This window comes from Lynx rufus, unplaced genomic scaffold (assembly GCF_022079265.1).
Source record: "Lynx rufus isolate CCGP_SWC_20201006 ecotype Redwood Valley unplaced genomic scaffold, mLynRuf1.p SCAF_8, whole genome shotgun sequence".
NCBI classification, from domain to species: Eukaryota; Metazoa; Chordata; class Mammalia; order Carnivora; family Felidae; genus Lynx; species Lynx rufus.
The window spans coordinates 103131910-103157370 of NW_025814896.1; the positions used below are offsets into that span (position 1 = coordinate 103131910).

Consider the following 25461-nt stretch of genomic DNA (forward strand, 5'->3'; position numbering starts at 1 on the left):
GTGCCCCTCCTGGGGGCACCTGGGCAGCTCAGTCAGTTGAGTGTCTGACTTCAGTTCAGGTCAGGATCTCGTGGTTCATGAGTTTGAGCCCTGCGTTGGGCTCACTGCTCTCATCATGGAACCTGCTTCAGATCCTCTGTCCCCTTCTCTCTCTGCCCCTCCCCCAGTTGCGTGCACACTTTCTCTCTCTCTCTCTCTCAAAAATAAATAAAACATTTTTTAAAAAGTGCCCCTCTTAGGACCCCAATTTTCTAATCTAACCCTCAAAATAACTACTATTACCAGTTCCTTCTGAATTCAAGTTGGATACATTAAATATGTACAGCTTTTTGTAGGTCAGTCATACTTCAATAAAGTCATTTTTTTAAAAACATTCCTGGGGTGCCTGGGTGGCTCAGTGGGTTAAACGTCCAGCTTCCGCCCAGGTCATGATCTCATGGTTCATGAGTTCGAGCCCCGCATCGGGTTGTCCGCTGTCAGCACAGAACCTGCTTCAGATCCTCTGTCCCCTCTCTCTCTGCCCCTTCCCTACTCACACACTCTTTCTCAAAAATAATAAAAAAATTTTTTAATTCCTTGTGATACACACAAACATGTAAGATATTTATATTTTTCTATAATATATAATATACATCATTTTTCTTCTTTTAATCAAATAAAATACTACCATGCACAATTATACAACTTGTTCTTTTCACTTAACATTGTCTTAGATACCTTTGCATGTCATTTTGCTTCTTTTAATATCTTTTATTTATTATTTTTATAATTAACTTGTTTTTTTTTTTATTTTTTAATGTTTATTTAGTTTTGAGACAGAGAGACACAAAGCATGAACAGGGGAGGGGCAGAGAGAGAGGGAGATACAGAATCCGAAGTAGGCTCCAGGCTCTGAGCTATCAGCGCAGAGCCCGACATGGGGCTCGAACTCACAGACCGTGAGATCATGACCTGAGCCGAAGTCGGACGCTTAACCGACTGAGCCACCCAGGCGCCCCAACTTATTTGTTTTTGAGAGAGAGAGAAAGCAGGGAAGGGGCAGAGAGAGAGACCAAGCAGGCTCCACATTGTCAGCGCAGAGCCCAATGCAAGGCTCGAACTCACAAACCATGAGATCATGACCTGAGACTAAGTCGGATGCTCAACCAATTGAGCCACCGAGGTGCTCTCTTTTAATATCTTTTAATATGTGTGTCTTAGTGTGGGTAGAATAAGCTGAGTCATAGGCTATGTGAATGTTTTCTTTTTTTCTTTCTTTCTTTTTTTAAGGAGATAGAAGTTTATTGAATACAGATACAGTGCAAGAGAGCAGCGGGCAGGACAACAGAGGAGAGGCTGTCTGCCTTCATTTTCTATGATGTTGCCAAACTATACCAGGTAGATGCCCAACCCAGCATATAAGAGAACATGCCAGTTTCAAGGCTCAGGATGTTTTAAATCTCCTTCAGATGACACGTCCCCAGATCACCATCAACACAACCTCCCTCTTAATGCTCAGTCAGAATGAAACCTTTCGATTCAGCCCCAGCAATGGGCTTTTCCCCCTTCCACTTTAGCCCCCCTCCTTTGGGCATCGGCTTCTTTCCCTTCACACCATCCCTCCCAGCCGAGATCTGTCTGTCTTCCCAGCCTGCACTCTCCAGAACAGTTCCCCCCACAGCCCAGCAGGGAGCAAGCCCCTCCTTCCCCTCGGGGTGTGTGTTTGCTTTTCTGGTGAGGTCATCCCCACAGCCACCTCCTTGCTTGTTGATGCTCCTACCTCCAACCAGGGCCTGCTGGCTTGGTGGTTGTTTTGTGCTCGGCGTAGGTGACCAGACTCTGAAGGGACACAGACTTTGCCGCTAAAAGCTTTCAATCTGTAGTTACTCACCATTTCAGCAAAGGCTGGCTGGGAGCTTGCGGCCAAGAATTCTGATGATTAACCCAGTCCTCGCCCCCTCTTCCTCGTGGTTACCCCACTTTCACTTCCCGTCTGCCTGCTGGTGCCTACGCACCTAAAACAGGGGCCAGAGGCTTCACTACTCTGTACAGCCCTCTGGATGGCATCCAGCTACGAGGTCTGCCAGGGCCCTGTGCTAAAGAAAAGAGAGGGAATCCATGGCAGAAGTGGAAAGGGTAACTGCTGGTGCTTTGGGTCCCAGTCCCGAGGGAAGAACCCCCTCACCATCCCTAGAGAGTATCCAGTCTGGCCCCACCGACTTCTGTCTGCTGCCTAACCACAAGAATGTGGACCATGGACAGTGGAGGGGTCCCAGGACCTGGCACAAGATTGAGGGACAAGGACACGCAGACGTTGCAAAATCCAAGATGAGCATCTCTGTCTACCTCCTCCACCTCTCCTGGGTCCTGTCTTCATTCTAGCCTTTCCCCTTGAGGGACTCAGTACCCGTTCTCACCTCTATCTCCTTCCTTCTTCTTCTTTTTTCTTTTTTAAGTTTACTTATTTATTTTGAGACAGAGAGAGAAAGAGCACAGGCATGAGTGGGGGAGGGGCAGAGAGAGAGGGAGAGAGAAAGTCCCGAGCAGGCTCCATCCTGTCAGTGCAGAGCCCGACTCAGGGCTTGAACTCACAAACCGCAAGATCATGACCTAAGCCAAAATCAAGAATCAGAGGCCTAACCAACTGAGCTACCCAGGCACCCCACCTCTGTCACCTCTGTCTCCTGGATTTCCTTTTGCTCCTACGGTGACTTCTATCTGCTACATACTCCTTGACATAATGGTTTACACCTGCTACCTTCCTCTCCACCAGGTCTCCTTGACCCTGAAATAGGTCACCCCCTTCTCCACAGCAGCAGAAATCCCTGTCACCTCCTAGCTTCAACCTCCCGGCTTTTTTCTGCTCTGTTCTTCCTGAAGCTCCCACTGCGGATATTACTAACGAACTCAATCTTCGCTTGTCTTCTCTGCCCACACCTGTGTACTCTCCAACTCTCCAATCCCACTTTAGTCTCCTTCTCTGGTTTCTCTTCTGCCACTCTCCCCGCCCTGCCCCACCTCATCTCTCTCAGGAGTCCCATCTAATCCACTGCAGCCCTAAATCACCACCTCCATCTCCTGGTCCTAAATGCCAGCTGCATATTTCTTTCATCAAATGTAACACATTTAAACCAAAATTTCTGTCAGCTTCTCACACCCCACCCCAAGCAGCTGCCTTCTTGTGACTTCCCTCTCAGTGACTAGAGCAGCATCTCTAAGATGCTCTGAAGCTTGAAGCCTGGCACCCTTTGGATCCTTCAACTCCCACTCTGCACCAGTATTTACATCTTCAAGATTACTCCCCAGTTCAGCTCCCACCCACATTACCTTTCCTGGATCGTCTTGTGCCTTCATCATCACTGCCCTGTGCAAACACCTCAGAGGTCCCGTGCTGCCTGCGCACCTTCTCCAGGCTGACTCCCCTGGCCTGTCCCCATCTGGGAGCATCCCTATCTCATCTCCATCGAGACCTCTCTCTTCCAACAAGTTGCCCCTGACTTCTACACACCCTTTTCTTATGACCTCCGTGGGAAAAGATCTCTTATGTAGACACAACTCCAAAATACAGGTGTCTGCCCCACACACTGGGTCTGGCAGGCTCAGCCTCTTGGCCTGTGTATTTGTCTTGCTTTCCCCAGCAATATCAGAAGCTCCCAGAACATCTTTGTATTTCTTTGTGCCTTCTAGGATGGGGTTGATAAATTCATAAGCTCAGGGGGGAGACTAAGAAGACAAATATATGAGGTAGAGAGGGAGAAAAGGGGGAGTATAACATAAAAGAGAGTGGGAGGGCCTGAGTTGGCCAAAGAAAACCCATATGCAGGGTAAAAAGACCTGTGGGTCACCAGTTTGAGATCCTCAACCAGGTGCCTTGTCCTGGCCACTCTTCCATGAATACTTCTTTTTGGTTTGTTTGTTTGTTTGTTTGTTTGTTTGTTTGTTTTGAGAGAGAGAACACGCATACATGCACACAAGTGGGGGAGGGGCAGAGAAAGAGGGAGAGAGAGAATCCCAAGCGGCTCCACACCCAGCACAGAGCCCTACGTGGGGCTCGATCTCACAACCGTGAGATCAGAACGTGGGGCTCGATCTCACAACCGTGAGATCAGAACCTGAGTGGAAATCAAGAGTCAGACATTTAACAGTCTGAGCCCCCAGGCACCCCATTCTACAAATACTTCTTTTTTTAATGTTTATTTGTTTTTGAGAGAGAGAGAATGCAAGCAGGGGAGGGGTAGAGATGGAGACACAGAATCTGAAGCAGGCTCCAGGCCCTGAGCTGTCAGCACAGAGCCTGACGCAGGGCTCGAACTTCCATACCACAAGATCATGAGCTGAACCAAAGTCCCGTGCCTAGCAGACGGATCCCCCAGGTGCTCCGTTCCATGACTACTTTGTGGTTGATTCCCCAACGGCAGCAGTGGGTCCCTCAGTGTCTGGCAAGCGAACAGGGTGACCTGATTTCCTTGGCCTGGAGTAGAAGGAGCAACGGGCCCCAGCAGCCCTAGGGTGTCACCTCTCTTCTCACCCACCCAGCTGTCCTGCACTTGATGTCAGGTGCTGTCACTTGGCTCTAGCTTCCTGTGAGGTCTAACCTGCAGCGGCTTTTCTCACTCCCATACTAAAGAAAAAGCGGGCCTGCCCTCCCTGCTCATGACCCAATCAATGCCCACCAGACCAGCTGTACCCAGGGAGGCCCACCGGGCAGCATCTTTATCATCTGAAGCATTTGCTGAGCCTCATTTGCCTGCCTCCTTAGGTGGTGGAAGGACACAGGGCTGATAAGGGGTGGGGGTAGGGGTGGTGACAGAAGGACCAGGAGCAGAGGGCAAAGACTGGGAGAAAGAAGCAGTGGAGGAAACATCCGGAGCATGCAGAGACCCCATTTTGACAACTCCTAGGGCTTGCCTCTCATACCTGCTGCCCCTTCCTCTCTCAGCCTTCTAAGTCCAGCTGCTCACCCCTAACCCAGCCTCCAGCCTCACTCAACTTCCAAGCAGACTTTAGGCCAGAAGAATCAGCTAAACCATTACTTTTATGAAGTCTTTCACCTGCTCTCACTGCCTGCAGAACAAAATGCAGCCAGTTCCAGCTGGCTGAGGTTTTCCATGACAGGGCCCTCTAACCATCGGCTTTATTTTCCACGGATTGACAAAGGGAAAACCCTACTCTGCCCAGTCTGACTCATCACCTCCATCTCCCTTCTGTGCACTGAAGCCAGTGTGCTTGTATGGTCACCTCACAACGTTACCAGCTTCAGGGTGCCTGGGTGGTTCAGTCAGTTAAGCGTCTGACTCTTGATTTCGGCTCCAGTCATGATCTTGCGGTTCGTGGGTTTGAGCTCCGTGTTGGGCTCTGCGCTGACAGTGCAGAGTCTGCTTAGGATTCCCTCTCTCCTCTCTCTGCTCTTCCCCAGTTTGTGCATGCAAGCTCACTCTCTCTCTCTCTCTCTCTCTCAAATAAATAAATAAGGGGCACCTGGGTCACTCAGTTGGTTAAGCATCTCACTCTTGATCTCAGCTCAGGTCATGATCTCGCGATTTGTGGATTCGAGCCCCACATCGTGCTCTGTGCTGATGGCACAGAGCCTGCTTGGGATTCTGTCTCTACCTCTCTCTCTCTCCCTCCCCCACTTGTGCTCTCTCTCTCTCTGAAATAAACTTAAACCAGTAAGTAAACTTAAAAAAAACTTCAAAAATTATTAGCTTCATGAATGTTAGCTGTTGCCACGTATATCCCCCTCCTTCCCTCCTCACAGAGGCTTGGGGAGCAGTATAGTTATCCACATTCTACAGATAAGAAGAAACTGGGTTCAGGAGTCCCTTCCCAAGACCACAGGGCTTGTGAATAAAGGTCTGAGCTCTGACCTTTGTCCTCTGCAGGCCAAGGCTTCTCACTTTACCTTGGTTACGAGGAAGAGGTAAGCTCGGGGGAATAAGGGCCAGGTTCTCTTTCCCGTGTGACAAATAATGCTCACAGTGGGTTACAGCTGGGGTGCATAACAGAAAGCAGAACTAGGCAAATAGTTAAGAGGAATTTGTCTTTGTTTAGTTTTTAACCTACAGAGTTGCTCAAATCCTTTTACAAGTTAAACTTCTTCCCTTGTGGTAGACATCACAATGCTATCCTGCTAGAAGGCATTCAATAAAGTTGAAAGAACAAAGACACAAAGGGAATGGGGCCCCGATGCAAGCAGAGACCGGCTGGAATGTTCTGGAATCAGATTCCAGGTTCCTTTCTGAGGTGTTGGTGTCTCTACAGAAGAGAGCTCTCGATGTTTGTTTTTTCTTTCTTTGTGAAAGTGTGGTCACAGCTATCGTAGGACAAGCAGAACAATAACTTATGTTTCCCAATGTCGTGTTGTGATTTATGTGCTATTGATGTTTCATGATCTGTGTCATTTCCGACAGTTACAAGAAAATTTTCCACCAGGACTATTAGCATGTTGGTATGACAGGGTTGGGGAGACACAACATTCACCACCCTCCTTCCCTGTATTCTGCTTACTCGCTCAGGATGAGAGGCACAGCAGAGAAGAGGCCGAAGCTCCAAGGCCCTAGGGTTGTATTAACTAGTGGGGGAGGGACTTCCATCACCTTTGGGCTCTCGATGCCCAGCCCTGAGTTGGTTGCCACCTGCCACTTAATTAGTTTTTTTTTTTAAATGTTTATTTTGAGAGAGAGAGAGAGAGAGAGAGAGCCCGCACACAAGCAGGGGAGGGGCAGAGAGAAAGGGGACAGAGGATCCATAGCAGGCTTTGCGCTGATGCAGGGCTCGAACTCAAGAACCGTAGACCATGACCTGAGATGAAATCGGAGGCTCAGCCGACTGAGCCACCCAGGCGCCCCTCTAATTATTAGTTCTTTAGCAACTGCAGTCCCAGGAGCCTGCTTTCAAGTGCCAAAGTTCACCCTGAAGCTCAGGTTTATCGTCTTCATTTCTTAAATTACGGGGTTTCTATCCAAAGTGAAGAGATAACTGAGTTTTGTAAATTCCCTGTTGAATCCCAGCCACTGCTTCCTGCCTCTGGGCAGTACCTGCCCGTCCTGCTCCAAAGTGGCTTGCCCTGGCCTGCTTCTCCCTCCTCAGCCCACGGCACCCCCTGACCCAGGCCACAATCTGGAAGAGATGGGTGCCTGCAGACCCCAAGAGAGAGCAGACATTCGTCTCTTCTCAATGCACCAAACCCTTGTTGACAGGGTTCCCCGGGCCAGGCTCCCTCCAGGAATTCAGTTGAGCGGCCAGCCACGTCAAAAAGACTTGCAATACGGTCTGGCGCGGTAACAGCAGTCACAGAGGTATGCACAAAATACAGCTGGGGCAGCAAGTGCAATGCGAGGAATTCTTTGCAAGGTGGGGATGGCCTTGTTCAGGAATGAAGGAAAGCTAGGAGGGACTGAACAGGAAAGCTGCCAAGGGCCGTTGGTGCCCCAAGCTGAGGTCCATCACATGGTCAATAAAGCCCACCTAGCCCTCTGCTTCATGATACGGCTGAGACCCTTATGGCCCGCACATCAGAGCTGGCTGAGGCCCTCATTTGTTTACAGCTTAATCCTAATCGGATCCTGGTTTGGAAGGGAAGCTCTTCTCCTTTTAGCTTTACCAGCTTCTCTTTATACTTTAGGACTGCGGCTTTCCACCTGAGGTCCCAATGAGCACTTAAAAAAAAGAGAGAAATAAAAGAGAAAACATCAGAGTGCATCCAACATAGTAAGTATTATTTCTCGAACCTTCTGTTTCGGTTAGGTATGTGTGTGTGAGAGTCTGTGTAAACAGGGTCATGGTGTGAAAAGTATTTCCTACCGAGAGCTGTGGCTAAAAAGTGTATGAAACATTGTTTTAAGGGAAATATCCATTCCTCAAATATTAAACGAACACTATCAAAAACCGTATCTTGTTCTAGTAAAGAAAAAAGCAAGACTTGGGTCCCACACTTAAGAGGCTCTGAGCCCGGCGGTGGGAAGACACACATGTCACCAGGACAGGATGTGCAAACCACACTGACAGAAGGGTGTGCACCCCCCCTCCCAGTTCAGAGGAGGGAGCCACCGCTTCGCCTCAGGGCCCCATCTAGGAGATGGTGTGTGGCTGGTCCTGAAGAGCGGCTTCTGGGGGAGGAGAAGGGAAGTGGTGTTCCCGCTTGGGGGAGGGTGTGAACACAGAGCAGCGAGGGGGGCTGGTGTGGCCCCCGCCCAGGCTTGGGTGTGGGTGCAGGGAAGGGAACGGGGCAATGGTGACAGACAGCAATGAGAAGATCAGAAGGGGCTGGATGATGACTTTATCCTCTGAGAGACGTGGGATTAGTTCTGTTGTTTCAAAAGGGTACGGAGGGCAGCAATTTGAAAGCCACTATTCAAGGATTTTTCAGGTTTATCTGAATATTGGTGCTGATGAAGACCCTGGAGGCAGTTAACCAACCGATAGTCTGATAAAAATGTCCATATTTTGATTTTCTTCCTGTTTCTGCTTCGCTGGCCAGCTAGAGCTCAGCATCGGTGTCTGCCCACCAGACTCAGCCTGCTTCCCTCCCTCCTCTTCTCCTTGCTTTCTCCTCTCATTTCCTCTCATTATCCCTGCTGAGCACTAAACCCTCCAGCTGGGGAGGGGACAGGAAGGGGAAGAAGTGCTTTCCCTCGACACCTCTCCTGGCACAGCCTGGGGGCTGCCCGCAAGTTGGCTTTAGACAGATCTGCAAGGCTACTGTCTGACTTTCAGCTCAGCCAAGGAACAGGGAGTGGCTCCTCTTTCTGCTTGTAAATCTCCGCTGAGAAAGTAGACACAGAGGAGAAGAGCAAAAGCAACCAAAGGAGCTAGCATTTTATTTCCCCTTTATGCAAAAAGAGTTTTTAATCTGTAGATCCAGCATATAGTGTCTATCTTTTCCAGTAATCTCTCTGAGCCCAGTAACCAGAAAGGGATGAGACAGATATCAAATATCAATATGCAGCTATGTACAAAAGGACTAACGTTTAGGGCCTGGGTATTCACCGACCTCATCCCAACCTCATTGTGGACACCTTACTCTCTTGATGTTCACCTTGACTTTGAACTCCAGCAGATCTCCAAGAAAGTTATGTATGTGCCCGTCTATGTTGTCCATTCTTCTGCAAAAGCTGGTCTTCTTGGCTCGCCACACACCAAGCCCCTTTCTGCACCTCTGCCCCCGGTGGGTTCTGTTGCCTGGAATTCCTTTGCCCCTTTTCCACACCTACCTGAGTCCTACCTATGAGGTTTGGTTCAAATCCCACACACATCCTCCAAGGAGCCAACCCACAAGGAATGCTCAGAATCCCTGAAACCTTTATGGCCCTTAAATCTTTGTGAATGATAAGGGACTCATTCATTTCCCTATTTTTATAGCCTCGTGGTGTTAAATGTTTATCACGAATGTTGTAGATTCTTGGAACCCAGGGGCTCTAACTCATACTTCTGTGCCTGGCACAGAGCTGAGTATATAATATGATCTCAGAACTGAGACCTCATACAAATCTGATACAAAATCTGAATTCAAGTCCCTGGGACCTTGGCAGCTCCCTGAATCCCAGTGAAGCATGACTTCCTCCCTTGTAAAACTAGGAGAGTAATAGTACCTACCACTTAGAGATGTTGCAGAGATTAAGTGAATTGCAGGGAAATGTTTAACACATTGTAAGGGATTAATTATTTTTAGTAGAATCAAAGGAAATCGAAAGGAAATCAAAATTTCTTATTTGCTTATTTCTAAGTATATTCAGTTTTAGCATTTTCCACATCCTTGTGAGTTTTGTTTTCATTTATTTTGAGATGGAAAACATTAAAATGGTTCCAAAAGCCAAGTCAGAACAAGAAGATATTTCAGAGACCTGTCATCGGCCTTGTTCCCTCTGGCCTTTCCAACCTGTTCCATCCTCTGCCCTCCAGCTAACTAATGTCACTAGTTGGTGTTTTTTACTTTTTCTCTACGTTTCCCTTGAATACATAGGTATATGCCCTTATTTCCTCCTCTCAATATTATTTTTTTAAGTTTTATTTGAGAGAAAGAGAGAGACGGGGGGGGGGGAGAGAGAGAGAGAGAGAGAGCGAGCATGCAAGCAGGGGAGGGGCAGAGAGAGAGGGAGAGAGCAAATCCCAAGCAGACTCAGCACTGTCAGTGCAGAGCCCAATGCAGGGCTCGAACTCACTAACTGCAAGCCCATGCATGACCTGACCCAAAATCAAGGGTCAGACACTTAACCAGACTGAGCCACCCAGACGTCCCTCAAATGATATTCTTTTTATTAAAAAACATTTTTTAATGTTTATTATTGAGAGGGGGAGAGAGAGAGAGAGCAGGGGAGGGGCAGAGAGAGAGGGAGACACAGAAGTCGGAAGCAGGCTCCAGGCTCTGAGCTGTCAGCACAGAGCCCGAGGCGGGGCTCGAACTCACAAACTGAGATCATGACCTGAGCCAAAGTCAACGCCAACTGACTGAGCCACCCAGGCGCCCCAAATGATACTCTTGAGACACTGTTCTTTTGAGATGGCATTCTCAGGACCGTAGTCACCTTTTGTACAGCTGCTTGGGTGGTGCTGCAAGTGGGTGCTCCGTGACAGAGGGGATGGTCGTTCCTGCTCCTCACCTGGATTACTCAGGGAGAGAATGTTGGTGCTCCTCACGTGACTGCCTCTATCAAATACTTGCCCCAGGACCCAAAGGTGTCTTTACGACTGGTAATGGGGCCACAGCCCCATTCCTGTGACTCAGGAGACTGAGCCCTAACGCAGCATCCCCACCAAACCTGCCGATTCTCTTGGACAGGGTGACAGTGCCAGCTTGCCTGAGTAGAGCATACGATTGTATAAGACTGGATTTTTAAAAAAGTTTTCTAATGTTTATTCATTTTTGAGAGACAGAGTGTGAGCGGGGGAGGAGCAGAGAGAGAGGGAGACACAGAAATCAGAAGCAAACTCCAGGCTCTGAGCTGTCAGCACAGAGCCCAGTGCAGGGCTTGAACTCATGCACCGTGAAACCATGACCTGAGCCGAAGTCAGGCCCTTAACCGACTGAGCCACCCAGGCGCCCCTCCCGGTCCCCTGCTTCACACAATATGGGAAAACAACATTTTATGCTTCCAGTCATTACTGCTCAGGGAGATTGGGGGAATCAGGGTTGAAAGTCTCTTGGGTACTTCTCCATAGGACCTCATTTCAAGGAGGAAAAAACCTGAGTAAATAAAAGTTCCCGGCAGTAGGGAGGTGGCCAGAGGAAGTGGAGCACCACAGCTGGAGGTATTCATTGGAAAAAGCAGTGGGAGGGAAGGATTCTGTCTTGGAGTCAAGCTGTCCGCAAGTCAGCTCAGAGGCTGTGACTCACTGCGAGGAAAAGGAGGGCCCTGTATCCTGGGGGAGGCTACTTTCTCCAAACAGGAGATGGTGGCCAAGGAGGGAAATGAAGTAATCCAACATGAAGCAGCCGCAGGGCATACAGAGCTGGAAGTCTAAGTCATCCTCAACTGTTGAGCTTGATATTACCACGTGTCCCCACGGTGCAAACAACACAGAAGGGACCAGGATGGGGAGAAAGGGAATCGGGCCCTATCTCGCCCAAGTCTTTTTCCCTTCCTGGACCTCAGTTTCTCATATTTTTTTAAGAGGAAAGGGAGACCTGGCAGCCAGCGTCCCAGCTCAGCGAGTGGCCAGGTTTTCTGTTCCTCTCAGTGAGAAACCCAGTGAACCTAGGCGCTCTGGCACAGGTCTGTCTCCAGTTCACACAGCCCCTGTCACCCCCCACCGGCTCATCCTGAGTCCATGAGACACATGTAGGCTCCCTGCCTGCCTTTGAAGTTATTTAAAATGGTAACTCCCAGACAAGCAGCTCCCAAGTCTCTTCCAGCTCGCCTCAGAAAAAGACAGATTTTGAACAGTGAGTAGAAACGGGGCAAGCAGCCTGCCCTGGGATGAGAAGGAAACGATCCTTCGTCCCAGGACCCTTGAGAGGGTGAATGTGGCAGAGTGCCAGGGCCGAGCATCTGCCGGGCAGAACAGACACAGCTTAGAATTGAAAACAGCCTTTTTTTTTTTTTTCTTTTGGTACAGCTTCCTGGTGCATCCTGTTTCTCTGGGGCTGCTGCTGCCAGCTCATGGGCATCATGCCCAAGCCTCAGTGGGCAGTGAGGGGGCTAGGTACCCATCTGTCCAGTTTCCTAAGCAGGTGGCTAGGAAAGTGGGGGCCGGGCTCTGGCTGCCCTCTGCTGGGCAAGTACAAACACTGCTGTGGGGTCAGAGGCAACAGAAAGATCCAGAGGGGAAAGAGGGGCTCCTCTCCTAGAGTCTGTGCACCTGTGAAGGGCAAAAGGCATCATCGAGGAGGTGTTCCGCTGTTCTGACACTTTCCCAGGGAAGGCTTGGTCTCCTTGGGTATCAGGGTCTCTTAATAGTTCTCCAGTAAGACAGTCTCAGGTCATATAAGTGTTCTGTATTTAGTCAAATCAAAATGATATTCTGACATGGGGTCTGGTACAATGATAAATATTTTTTGTAATTTATTTTAAAATTTAAAATTTAAATTCATAATTTTTTAATTTTTTAAATTAATTTGTTTATTTTTGAGAAAGAGTGCACGAGCAGTGGAGGGGCAGACAGAGAGAGAGAGAGAGAGAGAGAGAGTCCCAAGCAGGCTGCACTGTTAGTAGAGCCCAGCGTAGGGCTCGATCCCATGAACCTATGAGATCATGACCTGAGCCGAAATCAAGAGTCAGATGCTTTACCGACTGAGCCACACAGGCGCCCCCTGATAAATATTATTGAATAAATAATTAGGTCAGCAGTCACCTAGAAGGCAGGTAGAGACTGCTCCTGGCTTTGTTCAGGAGAACATTTATAGTTTATTGTCTCTCTTTCCGAAATTCTTCTAACAGACCTCTTGTCTGGATCTCCCAGTTCCAAGAGATCCTACCTAGTGATCTTAGTGATCCTACCTGGGCTTCCTCCTTTGGTCTCAGGGACCTCTAATTCCTTAACCTCACTCCGGTGCCCCAGCCCAAGCTGCTTACCAATCATGTGAGACCTAGTGCATAACTTTCTCTCCTTTCTCTCTAAGTATTTCCTTCTGTCTCCTTTCTCCACACCTGCATTCACATTTGGACTTTAGTTCATTGGACTTAGAGATATTCTCTCCTTCCAGAAGCAGCCACAGGCAATCTCTCTTTTCTCCATTAACTACTGGCTGTTACTTGACACTTGCAGCTAAGATGGGTGGGTGGGAAGGGCTAGAAACTTCTGGTTTCCAGGAGGGACCTCTGGGAACCATCCGGATTAGTTTGGGGCAAGGCCAGGCTCAGGGAAGGGTTGAGGTGGGGCCTCAGGTCCAGGCCATGTGGCAGGATGCTCAGTAAGCACTGAGCTTTTCTTCAGGCCTGTCTGGGGCATTCTCACGCAGCCTCACACATTGATCTAACCATACCTAGTGTGTATGTGGTCCTTGTGGTTTTCGCCATTTTGCCTATTTCTCTTACAACTTGATTTTCTTAATCAATAATAGGAATCTAGGGGCACCCGTCTGGCTCAGTTGTTAGAGCATGCAACTCTTGATCTCAGGGTCATGAGTTCAAGCCCCACATTGGGTGCAGAGTTTACTTAAAAAAAAAATAATAATAGGGATCTAACTTATTTTTGGTTAGCTAAGTAAAATATATAGTTTTAAAAGATAAACTGAGGCACATTAAAAATTAAGTGTTTATTTGAGCAAAAATCAACTAGAATCGGGAGACCCAGACAAGAGGTCTGTTAGAAGAATTTCAGAAAGAGAGACAATAAACTATAAATGTTCTCCTGAACAAAGCCAGGAGCAGTCTCTACCTGCCTTCAATCTAACATGTAGAAAGAAGCTCCGAGGAGCTATACAAAATGAAAGCCTTTTTTTTTAAATTTTTATTTATTTTTGAGAGAGAGAGAGAACACGCAAGTGGGGGAGGGACAGAGATGGGGGGGTGGGCAGAGGATCTAAAGCAGGCTCCAAGAGGGCAGCAATGGGCCTGATATGGGGCTCGAACTCACAAACTGCAAGACCATGACCTGAGCCAAAGTCAAATGCTCAACCAACTAAGCCCCCCAGGTACCCCAAAAATGAAAGACTTCTATAGCCAGATGGGAGCAGGAACAAGGATGAAAGTCATAGTAGGCAAAAAAAAAGTGGATTGGGTAGTGCAAGGTTATTTTCCCTTAGGGGATGATGGGGTCTCCCAGGCAGACAGTTTAGTGCTGACCGGGTGACTCCTGACTGGTTTAGTATTTCCTTTCTGGGAGAGGTGACAGTCTATCTAATCTTGGTTTCGTGACACAGCGCTCAGCATGAACAACTTTATTTGGGGACTATTATGTTGTATCTAACAATTGGTAGCAAAAATTCAAAGGCGAACCAGAGTCAGTGAAAATTATGCTCACTTCCACTTTTTCCCATTTCCCTTACCCACAGAAAGTCTGCTGCCATTTTCTTGTGGATCCTTATAGACATAGTATTATGGGGGTGCCTGGATGACTCAGTTAAGCATCCGACTTCGGCTCTGGTAGTGATCTCGCAATTTGTGAGTTCCAGCCCTAAGTCAGGCTCTGTGCTGACAGATCAGAGCCTGGAGCCTGCTTTGGATTCTGTGTCTCCCTCTCTCTCTGCCCCTTCCTCTCTTCCTCTCTCTCTCTCAAGAATAAACATTAAAAAAATTAAAATAAAAGAAATAGTACTATGAGCATTCAGATGCATGTGTACGATCATTCATTGAACAGTACTTATTGAGCACCTGCTATGATCCATGCATTGCTCTTGCCCAAAACACACAAAAATTCTTGCTCTGAGAACTTACGCTCTGAAGAGGGGCAAAGGAGTCGGACAATAAATGAGACAAATCAGTCAAATCTGTGATATGTTAGATGCTGATATGGGCAATGGGAAACACTTTAGTAGGGGCTGGGGCGTGATCCCAAATGCCTTTCCTCTCTGCTGCCTCAGCTGCACCCTGAAAACCTGGGGCTGCTCCCTGCCCACTGAATCATGCCTCCACTGTGCTTCCTGGGGGGGGGGGGGGAGCAGGGGCAGGGGGAGGAGATTGCCCCGCGTGACTAGGAGGGGCTGTGGCAGGCCCTTGGGGTCAGATGGGGAGCATCCAAGGCAGGTGTTGGCACACGGGCTGCTCATCTTCATTTATCCTGGGTCAAAGTTTAAGAATATTTTTCTGGCTTTAATTAAATATTACCAGAATACTCTACATCAGTAGTTCTCAAAGTGTGGTCTGTGGACCAGCAGCATCAGGATCAGCATCATCTGGGAACTTGTCAGAAATGCAAATTATTTGGCTCCACCCCAATTCTACTGGATCGTAAACTAAGAGTAGAGTCCAGAAATCAGTGTTTTAGCTAGTCTTAATAGCTAAAGAAATGCTTTACCAACTCACATTCCTACAAGCTATGGTTACAGCACACATTTTCTACAGTCTTAAGACTTTAAAAAATCTTTTCCAAATTAAATCCTAGACTAGGGGTACAGATTAGATGTTAAGTAAAAAGGTATTTTAAAAAATTATTTAATGTTTATTTATTTTTGAGAGAGAGAGGCAGAAAGAGAGGGAAATACAGAATCCGAAGCAGGCTCCAAGCTCTCAGCTGTCAGCACAGAACTCGATGTGGGGCTGGAACTCACGGACCGTGAGATCATGACATGAACCAAAGTCAGATGCTTAACCGACTGGGCCACCCAGGTGCCCCAAAGATATTTTTTAAAAGAAGTAAAAGATAACTCTTACAGCTCAATTATTTGAAAATAAGGATCAAATCATCTGATTCTCTGGGCCTTAGTATCCAGTCTGTCATATAAGAATATCCATTCAACCTGATGATTGACCTAGTCCTAAATTTCTATCCCTAGATTCTATGTTGTTAAGAAACAACAAAAATTGGAAATAAATGAGAAATAATTAAAATGCATAAAGTGAGCTATTAAAATACTGATAGTCATACATATTTCTATTCTTCTTTACATTTTCCAGAAGAAGTAGAAGCCGATAGTATTGACGGATGTTAGTTAGGCTGTATTCTAGGCAGCGTGTAAAGCACTTGGTGTGTAATCTTATCACATCAGCACAAACAAGAAACAATCAGAAGAATATTTTTGGCTTTAATTTATGGATGAGCAAACAGGCTCAGGGAGTTTAAGGATTTTCCCCAATATACGCCTAGCAAAAGAGAGGATATACGCCTAGCAAAAGAGAGGATCAGGAATCAGGTGCTTTAATCTCAGTCTGTGCTCATTTTCCTGAAAGCCACATTTGTAGATACGGGTGCTTATCTGGGCCTAATCCCTGGAATACTGTGATTCTTTGGAGAGAGGATTAGAGGTCAGTATGAGAATAAGTGTTGGCCAGAGTCCATCTCACAGAAGGTCAAGTGGGATCCCAGACACACCATGTGGTTATTTTGCCAGCCTTCCTTCCCTTACCAGAGGAATAGGTCTATTATGGTAAGAATGGCCAAATTCCTGCCTTGAACAGGCCTCCTATAGCCAAGATAATACCTAAGAATTCTGTGCTTGTGGAACAGTGCAGAAATGAGTTCCATAAAGATTTGAAAGAGGCAGGACTAATGATTTTTACCGCATATGCATTTACCTCCCGTTTGGTGAGTGTAAAAGGCAAATGGTGGTGGGGAATGAAGGCAAGGGAACACAAACATATTCTGGGTGTGGATTTGCCTACGTGCCCACAGCACTTCTGTTAACACTGCTGTTCATAGATTTACAAACGCTTATTCAATTACAGTGGTGTCTCACAAATTATTTGGCCATGGGATACTAATTTATGACAAAAAATGTGGGCAGTAGGCCCAAATCACGAAATTCCCTGATGTTACCACATGCCATATCTCCTAGAAGCAGACAGCTTCCCAGAATGGTGTGACCGCCTACTGGAGTCTCAGCTGTAGTGGCAGTGTGAACACAATGACTTTAGGGTGCAGAGTAGACCTGTGGGTACCTCCCCAAATCCCCCATCAGGACCAAGGTGGTCAATCCTCAAGCTGCCAGGGTTTTAACTGCTGGTAGCTCAGTGCTGAGTCCCCTTCCAAGAATGACCTTGGCCCACGGGCACAATTTCACCCCGGGTCATGCACCCTCAATGGTGTGGGGACACGCAGCGTTTCAAGCGTGTGTAGAACTTCTCTTGATGGTAAGAAGCCCTGTGGGGAAAACGCTACAGTGAAGACAGGGCCGGGGGAGCAGTACCCATGCGGGACCCACCAGGCGCCCCAGCCCAGGCCGGTGGTGTGGGTGAGGTAGTGCAGGACATGGGGAAGAGACCACCGCACTGACGGAAGAGCTGACACAGGCAGGAGTGCTTCTGACCACCTTCCTGTGGGCTGTCCACCCTGCCCTCCCCCTCTGACCAGTTAGTCCCAGTAAGCCTTTGAAACTATAAAAGTCAGTGACTAACTGCTCTGCTGACTAGAGCCTCCAGGCATCAAACGAGTCAGATTGTTGCATAAAAATGTGGCCAGACATCCCCAGATGCGGCAATCCCAGAGGGAAAGTTTGGGCCAGCGCCTCCAGCTTCTTGGGGGCACTAGTCCACCAAGGTCTCTGAGGATGCCTGGGCCTGGTTCACAGATGGATCAGCCAAGTTAAAGACCAGTGGAATGTGCTTGGCCCCTGCAGCTGTGCAGCCACAGAAAACAGCTGTTTAAAACTTTGCACGAAAAAGAGAACTCTTCCCAGTGAACAGAGTTGGAATCAGGCGTGCTTGTCCTGAGTAAACCCTCCAAAATGTACCTTGCTATATCTTTATTGATTCATGGACAGTAGCCAATGGATTGCTGGATATACCAATCCCGTGACCATGAAAGGAGAGCAACCACCTGGGCTGGTGGGAAGGAATACCTTAGACCTCTTGGTTCCTGCCCGCAGAACACCTGGTTTGTTCTGTCATCTTGGAGTAACCTTTGTACCACATGGTCCCCACTGCCTGTGCCCTAACTGCAGGACACCCATTCTAGTGGACATCTTAAGTTATAAAAGTAGAGAATCTTTGCCCAACACATCAAAAAAATTAATTTTCAGGACACTTATGGTTCTACTTAGGCTTATCTTATTATTGCTGATCTCCCTCTTCCACCTAAATACACACACACACACACACACTTCCCTTGGATTGCTGAATCTGTCTCACCCTCTTGACCCTGCTGATAGATGCTTGAGAGTTCCTTCTTTGAACACTTTGGAAGTATTCTTCTAGAAAGTATTCTCTCTTATAGGTTCTTTCTGGTACTTAAATTTCCTTTACATGGCTAATCCCAACCCCCAGTCTTTTTTTTTTTTTTTAACATTTATTTATTATTTTTTGGAGAGAGCAAGGGAAAGGGGCAGAGAGAGGGGGACAGAGGTTCTGAAGTGGGCTTTGCACTGACAGCAGAGAGCCTGATGTGGGGTTTGAGCTCTCGAACCATGAGATCATGACCTGAGCTGGAGGACACCCAACCTGCCACCTAGGTGCCCCTCCCAACCCCCCGGTCTTGCAAGAATTAGACCTTGACCTCACATAAGTAAAATGCTGCTGCTGAGATGACTCAAACCTTCTATTAGCAGAATCTAAGTAACCATGGGCAGGACACAGTATTGAGGTTGGGCTGGGCTACGATAGCTAATATACCTTTGCCCCAAGTGAATAGTACTGTTCACAGTTAATATCAGGTATATAATCACCTGCCACTCATAAACAGTCCAAACTATCCAGTGTCAGTGGTGATGGATGATCACATTGCCTGCATTTTCTGCTGACCAGTCAAGTCAGGGTATGTGTAATAACCAACACCTCTTCTGGCACTGAAATTAATGACATGTTAAATTAGCCTGGGCCTGGAAGGGAAGGCTGGTTGCAATCCATCTTCTTGTAAGTCAGCCTGGTTGTCCTACGAGGAGTTACGGAGGTGGCCATTCTCATTCATTGTTGCCTAAAGTAAGGAAAAAGGATTTGGTCTAAGCTCTTATCAGTACAACTAACTATAGTATTTGATGGCGTGGTTTATATTTCTCTTTTTTTTATTTTGTTTTGTAAGTAACCTCTACACCCAGTGTGGGGCTCAAACTCAGAACCCCAAGATCAAGAGTTGCATGCTCCCTGACTGAGCCAGCCAGGAGTCCCTAAAAAGAATTCTTAGCCATGATATATGGAGGTCCAGAGGTGGTGAGGTAAAACATCTCCACTATCGTGCCCCGGCAACCTTGCATGTCTCCACATAGGCCACGTAGGCAAGACTAAACCGAAGTCTGATGCATGTCGTGGAGGAACACCTTCTAACCCCCTAAACTATGGCAAGATAGGCAGTCTTCTGAGGAGCTGTCATGAGACAGTTTATCATCTGCCTCCCTGGTTCCAGAGAGGCATGGGGCTTTAGGTCTCACCCTCCTATGAGGACCACCACAGACTATAAAACACTGGCTATAGTTTATAGAGTTGGCACCAACATTCAAGGGGTGAGGATTAGACAGGACATTATGGCAGGGGGTGGGAATCTTGGAGGCCACCTTCAAATTCTGCCTACCACCGCTCTTGCCACATCACGCATCCTTAGCCGCAGTCTGGCACAGTGCCATCCATCATCCACATTGCTGTCATCTGGCCTCTTTTGTTTTGGTGTCACCCTGCACAAGGGCCATAGGGATCTGGCACTTCTGACTGCTCACACTTTCACTCTCTATATAAGTAATAAAGTGCCCAATCTGAAAAAGTAGCTCATTGTTTCTTTGCCCGCTAAAACCGTCAGCCAGGCCTTACCTTGTCTTGATCCCTCCCAGCTGGAGCAACCACACTGCAGTCCTCTTGGCCACAGCGGGAAGACAGCAGGCCTACCAAGTGGGAGAAGGAATCGAACACCAGTGGAACTGCAGGACATGGCCAGTGAGTCCAGCAGGAGTTGGAGAATTGACATGGGACTGGATTCTCCTTGTGTTGCATCAAGGGAGGCAAACCATGAAGTTGGATGAAGGAGAGTGGATTGAATTGGGAGCACTGCTATGTGGTACAGGATGTAACACCCTGGCAAGGAGCAGGCAGTGGTATTAATGCTCTACTTGGTTGGCTCATGGAAGCTTAGAAAAAGCAATGGCTTGCACTAAATGAAACAGAACTGCCAGCACTGCCATGGCAAATAGTGGGTGAAGGGATCAAAAGACTCAGAGAAATGGGCATGCTGGTGTAGACAGGCTAATGAGGACAGAAAACCCACCAGGCGGCTGTGGTCCACAGGATGACCTGAAGAACATTCTATTTTTCCCAAATGATAAGGAATGTGCTAGTGAATATGGCCACCAGCATGGGTAAAAAGTCCAGTGGCTGCTCCTCTCTAGGCCAGGGCTGATGGGAGATGCCCGTGCAGAAAGAAGTACGCTTCTAATTCTGATGAGGATGACAGAATCTCAAAATAATAGAGGCCAGTGATGGCACGCCACTGCCAGCAGCAAGGTGGGTAAGATTACTATAATACATGACAAGAACAGTTGTAATTCACAGCAGCCAGAGGAGTCTGTTCCCATAGAGAATTATGGAGATGGTATTAGAACATAGTATTCCTAGGGGGCAAGATATAGCTTAATTTATACAACTAAAGGGAATCAGATGGATGATAAAGGCTCAAGGCAGCCATCCCAGTAAAAAATTATGATCAGTTGCCCATCAGACCTCTGACTGAAGGGAGGCTGAGCTGCATAAGGAAGGATCCTACAATGTCATGGCAAATGTATATGGTAGTGATGGTCCCTCTCCAAATGGACCTCTAAAGGGACCTCAGAAGAAAGGAGAATAACCAGATATTTCAAGGCCTGCCAGACACAGGATGAGTTAACACTGAGAAGCAGAGACCTGAAGTATCATCATTATGGAGCCCAGCTCATACATGGCATCCTGGGCCAGGCCAAGTCATAGTGGACCCACTGTGCCCATAGATCCACCGGATGCTCATTTCCCTGATCCACAAATAGATCACTGGAATGGACATGTTTCCCAATCAGAATAACCCCATATGGTCCTCAGCCTGTGGGGAAGAACCACTGTAGGGGGAAAAGTCAAGTGGAAGCCTCTGAAACTGCCTCCCCGACCAAAATAGTATGTCAAAAACCATATTCCATCCCAGGGGGGATTGGCCTAACAAATTAGCGTCACCCATAAAGATGCAAGAATGTGCAGGTGGAGGTGCCTATCATACCCCCTTTTAAATCACATCTGGTTCCTGCACAAACCAGATGTATCCTAGCAGAAGGCAAGTAGACAACTGTGAACAGAACCAAAGGGTAGCCCCAGTGGTTGGTTATCACGGCTTTGCCTGAGAGGTATCCAGAAGATGTTTCTTGGTTGAGCTTAACAGGCTATCAGGAATGCAGTACGCAGTCTGATCTGGCAAATGGCTGTTTTGCATCCCGATCAGGGGCCATTTACAATCTTGCCCCAGGGTATAACTCTCCCAACCTCTGGTTGTTGTCAAAAATGCCTTGGGGTGGAATTAGGACCCCTGAGAGCAAGTCTGGGTTAGGTTAAAAAAAAAAATCTTGCAGGGTGAAGAGCAGGAGTAGACCAACTAAAAGTGTTTACAGAGAATTGCAGTCATATGCAACATAATGTTGAGCTCCCTTTTGGAACACAAGCTCTGGGAATCTGTACTCATTTCTGGTACTCCTTTCCTCCCTCAGGATGGACTGGGGCAAGAGACCTTGGAAGCAATGAAAGGGGTTACTTCCACAAGCCTCCTAGCCTCTCTCCAAGACCGACTTGGCCCACTTTTTGACCCCGTCCTGCAGATTTTGCATTTATTGTACCTTCCTTCCCAGCCATTCCAAACAAGAGACTTGCTCTTTCTCACCTAAAACTAAGCAGGGACCTCCAACTTCTTCCACCTGTTGACCCTTAAACTCCACTAGCTGCATCACAGGTATCTTAGGAATCCTTGACCCTCAGCCTCTAAGGCTCTCAGCCTGTGCCTCCCACAATTGACCTGTGAGTCCAGCAGACCCCACAGGTGCCTCAGAGCTGCCCAAGTTCCTCTAAAATAATTTTTTGTATGTATATATGTATTGATGTATTTTAAAAAAATTTTTTTTTCACTGTTTATTTTTGAGAGGCAGAGAGACAGAGCACAAGCAGGGAGGGGCAGAGGGAGAGGGAGACACAGAATCCGAAGCAGCTCCAGGCTCTGAGCTGTCAGCACAGAGCACGACACGGGGCTTGGACTCACGAACCATGAGATCATGACCTGAGCCAAAGTTGGACGCTTAACCAACTCAGCCACCCAGGTGCCCCTATTTATGTGTTGTAAAGAATCTTTCTTCCTGGAGAAAGCTTCAATTCCAGGCCCGAGTAATCCTTCAGGCAGCCTGGGTCACAAGTTATGATGAACAGGAACATCTCTGGGTATTTAACATTCTAAGGCCTCTTCTTGTAGAATCCCTTCCTTCACCATTTTTGGGCAAGTATTTGAGTTCCCACCGTATGACAGCCACTGTGCTTGAGCTGAGAGTATCAGGATAGCATCTAGACTTTCAGCTGACTTCTCACCAGCAAGATCGGAAGCCAGAAAATGATGGAATATACCCAGTGTTCTGAGGTGAAATGACGGTGTGTCAGGGCTCCTTCAGGTTCAGCAATTCACCAGGAGGTCTCACAGGACTCAGCGTATAGTCGGACTCATTCATTATAGTAAAAAGACATAAAGCAAAACAAAAAAACAAGCAAACAAACAAACAAAAACAAACAACAAAAAAGGAAATGGTGCGTGGGGCACAGTCCAAAGGAAACCAGGTGCAAGCTTCCAAGAGTCCTCTCCCAGGGGAGTCACACAGGACACGCTCGATTCTTCCAGCAGAGTTGTGACAACATGTGTAAAATGTTGTCCACCAGGGAAGCTCATTAGAGGCTCGGGGCGTAAGATTTGTACTGGGAACTGGGAACGTAGGCACCTCTGTCTAGCACAGATCAAAATTCCAGACTCCCAGTAGGAGAGCAGATGTTCAACATAGACCATATGGTACAGTTTCGACACAGTAAGCCATTCTTGTCAGTCAGGGAATGATGGGAACACTTCTGAAATCCAAGGGCCCACATGCCAGCCGCGGGCCATCCTCGTAAGCAGTCCTTTCTAAAGATAGCGGTCTTGAGCCACCCTGTTAATGCTTTTTTTTTTTTTTTCACAGACTGTCAACTTGGAATTTTGTAATCAATAAAAGTACCCTTGAAGAATGAAAGCAAAATGAAGACATTCCAAGCTAACAAAGTAGAGGGTCTGCCTCCAACAGAGCTGCAGTACAGATGGAAAGCAATCCAGAAAAAAGATCGAAGGAAAGAATGAAGAACACTTGTGGTGCAAAACATAATAAAAATGTCTGCCAGGCTTAAAATAACAAGATGAACAACAAAATAAGGGGGAGAGGATGTGAGGTTAGTGTATTCAAATATCCTTGCATGATGTGAAGGATGGTAAAGCTATTCACTAATTTTGGACTTTAATAAGTTAATTGTGAATGTCAAAATACCTAAGGTAAAAATTATTAGACTAGAAATAGAAATCCCACACTTGTACAAAGGAAAAAAAAAAGGAATTCTATAACAGTATTTCACCAGTACAAAAGAAGCCAAAGATGAATAGAACTAGAAGAAAAGGCAAAATATAAAGCACAAAAGATGACCAAAGTATTCCAAACGGGTCACTGATTATCATGTAAATTATAATAGAATATACATAATATAAATAACTGAAAATTTTCACTTAAAAGATTTATAGTAAAGGAATGCAAAAGGATGTATTTAGACAAACTAAGGAAAAGAAAGCAGATGTGGCTATGCTATTATCAGACCAAATAGAATTTAAGGCAAAAAAGCATTACTAGAGATAAAGAGGATCACTCCATTATGATAAAAGGTTTAATTCACCAGAACATGAAATAAATACAAACTTCTGTGAACCTAACTGAATAGCATAAAATACTGTATATAAATAAAAAATGGGCAGAACTACAAGCAGGAATTCACAATGCTACTATCTATGGGATATTTTACACATCACTTTCTGTAATATTTTGATCAAGATGTTACTATATTGACTAAACTTGGCAGCCAAAGGCATTATCTTTGGGGCAAAAATGGAACAACAGTTGTGGAGCACACATTGTTTTGAATTTCACATCGAGCTTTTACGAAAAAAGATCCCACGTAACATTGTTCACCAAATCTCAAAGGATTGGTGTCACTCCTTGACCATAATTCAATTAAGTTAGAAAGTGTTAACCAAAAGAAAAGTAGAAAAACACGATATTTGCAAATTCATGAAATAACTTCTATTTTATTTATTTTTAAGTATGCTCCATGTTCAACGTGGGGCTCAAACTCACCACCCTGAGATCAAGTCACAGACTCTACCCCCTAAGCCAGCCAGGCATCTCCTCATGAAGTAACTTCTCAATATTCATGTGTCAAAGAAGAAGTGGAAATCACTTAGGATGCAGAAATGAAAAACAATGATAATGCTACCATATCACAAACACTGTCTAGATATTATAGCCCTAAATGCTCATGTTAGAGAAAAATAAAGGCTAAAAGTGAAAGATCCATGTAAGTAACTTAAGTTACAAAAAGGACAAAATACATGAATTTCTAGACGATGAACTGCTGCATTAAAGTTACTGGTATTTTTCTTGGTTGTATTAAATCTTGCAGACATGCTTTCCCAGTTTATACTCCTAGTAGCTCTGGTTGGAGCAAAATTTCTTACACTCTCACCAACTTTTTTTTTTAATTTTTAATTTTTTTTTAATGTTTTATTTATTTTTGAGACAGAGAGAGACAGAGCATGAACAGGGCAGGGGCAGAGAGAGAGGGAGACACAGAACCGGAAGCAGGCTCCAGGCTCTGAGCCATCAGCCCAGAGCCCGATGCGGGGCTCGAACTCACAGACCGCGAGATCGTGACCTGAGCTGAAGTCGGATGCTTAACCGACTGAGCCACCCAGGCGCCCCTCTCACCAACTTTTAAAAGAAATAACTTGCTAAATTAAGTTCTAGGATAGGAGTACAAATGTATTTTCAAAATGTAAGTTAAATTGTATGGCTCATTGTGTGAAAATAAGGAGCAGATCATCTATATTCTCTGGGTCTAAGTATCTAAAATCTCAAGGGGAGTTTGTACCAGCTCAAATCTACTTTCAAGAAATATTATGAATAATTAAGTGATGTAAAACCTTTGAAATTAAATTAGAAAAATCAAAATGCTATGGAATGTAAGTTATCAAAATATTGATGAAGGAATGATAACAACTCAGGTTTGCACTCTCCTTCCAAAAGAAGTAAATGGGGGAGCCTGGGTGGCTCAGTTGGTTAAAGTGTCTGACTCTTGATTTCAGCTCAGGTCATGATCTCACAGTTGGCGAGTTCGAGCCCCATATCAGGCTCCATACTGACAGTGCAGAGCCTGCTTGGGATTCTCTCTCTCTCCCTCTATCTCTACCTCTCCG

The 25461-nt window shown here is 46.5% G+C and overlaps 1 protein-coding gene and 1 long non-coding RNA gene across 4 annotated transcripts in view; one reads left to right on the plus strand and one right to left on the minus strand.

Annotated features, from left to right (window-relative positions):
- The first annotated feature begins 1275 nt into the window (after positions 1-1275).
- Positions 1276-23635, plus strand: LOC124503332 (uncharacterized). Its single transcript, XR_006960152.1, has 5 exons — positions 1276-1377; positions 7179-7277; positions 7604-7689; positions 19766-19868; positions 23150-23635. It is a non-coding gene; the product is annotated as an uncharacterized LOC124503332 (long non-coding RNA).
- The window catches only part of CHCHD5 (coiled-coil-helix-coiled-coil-helix domain containing 5), a 42998-nt gene continuing 24295 nt past the window's right edge, over positions 6759-25461 (minus strand). For 2 of the 3 annotated variants that reach the window (XR_006960148.1, XR_006960151.1), the window contains one exon: positions 18413-18921. The gene's annotated coding sequence lies outside the window, so the exon portion shown is untranslated. Of the gene's footprint in view, positions 7638-18412; positions 18922-25461 lie in introns of those variants that run through there. The other variant, XR_006960150.1, reaches the window with a different exon arrangement.